We start from the raw sequence: 5,087 nt of genomic DNA on the forward strand, positions 1-5,087 counted from the left end.
GAGAGAGAGAGAGAGAAAGAAAGAAAGAAAGAAAGAAAGAAAGAAAGAAAGAAAGAAAGAAAGAAAGAAAGAAAGAAAGAAGAAAGAAAGAAAGAAGAGAGAGAAGAGGGGAGGGGAGAGGAGGAGAGGAGAGGAAGGATTTAACTGAAACAAAATCTTGTGAGGAACGTGTATGTGGATTTTTATCAATATTCACAATTCACTTGATGATCATAGGTTCCTAAGGATTATCTTATTTAAACCAGATCACACCATTAATCTCCCCGAGCATCCTGATGACTGTGTTTCCAAGACTCCTGAATGAGAGCCAATGTAAAATGGGGTTGAAGGTGGTAATATGGTAACTTGAGATAGAAGGTATTACCCCAGGAATTTCTAACTGCTGTGTAAACATCAGAGCAGAATAAGTGTGTGCTGGGTAAAGTTGGTCCAAGACACACAATCTTATATGTAGTGAGTGAAATGCAGCAACTGCGAAGGCAACTGTGTTGATGCCTAAAATACCACACACATGGAGAGGTGGTGAACTTTTCAGAGGCTTTCTTATTCCAGCTGCACGCCAAGAACACTGCATCTGCCCCACCTGCATCAATTTCCCTCACTAAGCCTGAGATTTCCAGACTGCAAAATAACTGCTCTTTGGTAATCCAGAAACTTGGAGAGATCATTGTTCAGAATCACCTGGAATCCAGTACCAATATCAAACTGTATTAGGATTTCTAAGGTTTTTGTTGACTAAGGCAGTGAATACAGCATTAAGTTGTCTGAGTCACCATTGCCAAGCTAAGACAAACTGGGAGAGAGTTAGATCCTGTAAGGTACTAACGTCAGCCCAAGTGGACAAAATAGAAAACCTGAAAATGTGTGCATCAACTTATTCTCTAAATGTAAAATCACTTTTAAACACATTCTTTCAGTGAATCTCATATGAAATCAAGAGATCTACTTTCTGCCCGGACACAGTGGCTCATGCCTGTAATCCCAACACTTTGGGAGGCCAAGGCGGGCAGATCACCTGAGGTCAGGAGTTCAAGACCAGCCTGGCCAACAGGGTGAAACACTGTCTCAACTAAAAATACAAAAATTAGCTGGGCATGGAGGTGCTACTTGGAAAGCTGAGGCAGGAGAATCACTGGAACCCAGGAGTTGGAGCTTGCAGTGAGCTGAGATCACGCCACTGCACTCCAGCCTGGGAGACAGAGCAAGACTCTGTCTAATTAAAAAAAAAAAGGGACCTACTTTCTTCTTGGATAAATAAATCTCACAAATCTGAAGTTTGGCAGTCTTTGATTTGCTATATTAAATTTAGTACAAGCTCAGAATTCTAATCCAATGTGCTTGATACCAAAACCTTTTCGATTTTGGAGGTTTCCATATTTTAGAAAGGTAATGGTGTGTTTATATCATGTATTATGTCTGGGTCAGCACCCCACATTCAAATACATTAATATGTATACAGTGAAATGTATGAATATTCAAACTAGGTGTGATAAATAAAAAGCAAGTATAGCTTAATGTCAGAGCAGGATAGGTTTTGCTGCCATAATTTGCCACAAATATATTAGGATATTTATGATTTAAAGAGCTTTTCAGTATTGAAATTATAGACCTGTAATGCCTCCAGGCAATCACTTAAGGGTCCAAAGTTTAGCTATGTTCTATTTCTAAAGCAAAGCTGCAAGAAAGTAATACGATTGCATGAACAATGGGAGACTTCACGTAAAAGAAAACCCTTATCCTCGTGTCATCATGAGAGTAGAGATGGCTTAAAAAGCAGTCATCTTTGAGAAAGCTGTAAGATTGATGTAAATTCCTTCCATAGTATAATTAACCAATATAAGATTATTTTGTGGGACTATTTTGATAATGGGGTGAGAGGACAAGTAAAGGTAAATGTTCTTTAAAGTTTGGAATTCCCTAAGTTCGTTATTTCCTTGTCTAAACGAATTCTAATATTTCTTACTTCTTTTTTTATTTTTATTTTTTGAGATGGAGTCCTGCTCTGTTGCCCAGGCTGGAGTGCAGTGGCACGGTCTTAGCTCACTGCAAGCTCTGCCTCCCAGGTTCACGCCATTCTCCGGCCTCAGCCTCCCAAGTAGCTGGGACTACAGGCACCTGCCACCATGTCTGGCTAATTTTTTGTATATTTAGTAGAGATGGATTTGACCACGTTAGCCAGGATGGTCTCGATCCCTTGACCTCATGACCCGCCTGCCTTGGCCTCCAAAAATGCTGGGATTACAGGCTGAGCCACCATGCCTGGCCTCTCATTTTTGGTTTTATAAAGTCACATCAGGAAATTTGAATTTTATCCCACTCGTAGTGGAAACTCATGGAAAACTTAGGCGGACAATTGGTAAAATCAGGTTCACATTTTATGAAACCCTCAGCATTACTGTAAAGAAAGAAAAAAGACAAAGCTTGGAGGTACAAGGGCTAATTAAAAGGTTGTTGCAAAAAATAGGTAAGATTTTGAGAGGTGATAAGGCTCTAGCAACCCTCCCTCCCCACACCTCCTCAGCCTCCACATCCACTCTGGCCATGCTGGAGGAGCCCTTCAGCCCGCCACTGCATGGTGGGAGCCCCTCTCTAGGCTGGCTCAGGCCAGAGTCAGCTCCCTCTGCTTGTGGGGAGGTGTGGAGGGAGAGGTGTGGGTGGGAACTGGGGCCAGCATGAGTTCTGGGTGGGCACGGGCTTGATGGGCTCCACACTCAGAGCAGCAGGCTGGCGCTGCCAGTCCCAGACAGTGAGGGGCTTAGCACCCAGGCCAGTAGCTGCCATGGGTGTGCTGGGTCCCCCAGCACTGCCAGCCCACCCGTGCCATGCTTGAATTCTCACTGGGCCTCAGTCACCTCCCCGTGGGGCAGGACTCGGCACCTGCAGCCCACCATGCCCGAGATCCCACCCCCACCCCGACCCACGGGCTCCGGCATGGCCCGAGGCTTCCCAACGGGCACTGCACCCTGCTCCGTGGAGCCTGGTTCCACCACCAACCACCCAAGGGCTGAGGAGTGTGGGCACATGGCAGGGGACTGGCGGGCAGCTCCACCTGCAGCCCCAGCAGGGGATCCACTAGGTGAAGCCAGCTGGCTTCCTGAGTGAGTGGCGACTTGGAGAACTTTTATGTCTAGCTGGAGGATTGTAAATGCACCAAGCAGCACTCTGTGTCTAGCTCAAGGTTTGTAAATGCACCAGTCAGTGCTCTGTGTCTAGCTAATCCAGTGGGGACTGGGAGAACTTTTGTGTCTAGCTAAAGGATTGTAAACGCACCAATCAGCATTCTATGTCTAGCTCAAGGTTTGTAAATGCACTAGTCAACACCCTGTCAAAATGGACCAATCAGCTCTCTGTAAAATGGACCAATCAGCAGGATGTGGGTGGGGTCAGATAAGGGAATAACAGCAGGCTGCCCGAGCCAGCAGCAGCCACCCGCTGAGGTCCCCTTACACTCCGTGGAGGATTTGTTCTTTTGCTCTTTGCAATAAATCTTGCTGCTGTTCACTCTTTTGGTCCATGCCGCCTTTAAGAGCTGTAACACTCAGCGTGAAGGTCTGCAGCTTCACTCCTAAAGTCAGCGAGACCATGAACCCACTAGAAGGAAGAAACTGCAGACACATCTGAAGGAACAAACTCCAGACACGCCATCTTTAAGAATTGTAACGCTCCCCACGAGGGTCCACAGCTCCATTCTTGAAGTCAGGGAGACCAAGAACCCACCAATTCCAGACACAAGCTGATGATGTGGAACTGCTAAATATAATTTAAAAAGTATTTATGATGTAAAATGGACACAATGTAATGCTGGTTTGGATATGGGGAATTTAATTCCTGCTTGGATGGGGGAATTGCACAGGAGTCACACATGTTCCAATTTTTCAAACGGACTCTATTTTCTCTGGAATAGAAGAGGTAGAGCAATTGTGTGGGGCATGTGACAGAGGAAGCAGCAGAGGGGAGACAATGAGCTCAGTGTCGAACATATTGAGTTTGAAGTTTCCATGTGACTTCCAGATGGCAGTATCCACCAGCAGTCAGTTATGACACCTACAGGTGTTGGGGAGACAGATGAACTCATGACATAAATGTTCTGTTGAGAAATACAGGTCTTAAAGATGGTACACAGAGAATGCAGAGTGGGAAGTGAAGCTTAAGGGCACCACTAACGACAGTTTGGTTCGGGAAGGGGCCGCCACCAAGCAGGCTGGGAAAATGGGACACATTATTAGGACAAAAACCAAAACTGCACTGTGGCTTGGATGACAAAGTAAAGTATGTTTAAGAAAGGTCAGACTGTTAGATGAACAAATTAGAGTTATTAGTAAGAAAGAAAATGGAACTTGTTTACTTTTTTAATGTCAACGAGGGCACTAAGGGCCATAGTACAGCAGCTTTATGAAGTCGTGGGCAGAAGTCAGACTGCCCAGGGTTGCAGAAGAGGGAGTAAAAGAAAGTTCAGTGTGACAATGAGAGGACAGGTAAGATAGAAGCGATTTCACAAAAGAAAAATGTACATGGAGCAATTCGAGCTCGTTTAAGAAAAGAATTCGTGTGCAGAGCAAGATGGAAAATATAGGACTCACAAAGAGTAAAGCAGAGCAATGTCACCCAAAGAAAAGAAAGGATCAGGAACTGGTGAGGAAACTGGCCTAAAATAGAGGGGAGCGCCCCTCCTCCACTGTAACAAGAGAGAACGGAAGATGCAATGAGCACGGGTTCAGGAAAGTTTATAGAGTTGGTTATAAAAACTTCTTTCTTTGGCCAGACCCCATGACTCATGCCTGTAATCCAGCACTTTGGGAGGCTGAGGCAGGTGGATCACCTGAGGTCAGGAGTTTGAGACGAGCCTGACCAACGTGGAGAAACTCTGTCTCTACTAAAAATACAAAATTAGCCAGGTGTGGTAGCGGGTGCCTGTAATCCCAGCTACTTGGGAGACTGAGGAAGGAGAATAGCTTGAACCTGGGAGATGCAGGTTGCAGTGAGCCAAGATCGTGCCATTGCACTCCAGTATGGGCAACAACAGCGAAACTCTGTCTCAAAAAAAAAAAAAGAAAGAAAGAAAGAAACTTACTAGTTTATGGCTCCTA

This window comes from Piliocolobus tephrosceles, chromosome 3 (assembly GCF_002776525.5).
Source record: "Piliocolobus tephrosceles isolate RC106 chromosome 3, ASM277652v3, whole genome shotgun sequence".
Taxonomy (NCBI): Eukaryota; Metazoa; Chordata; class Mammalia; order Primates; family Cercopithecidae; genus Piliocolobus; species Piliocolobus tephrosceles.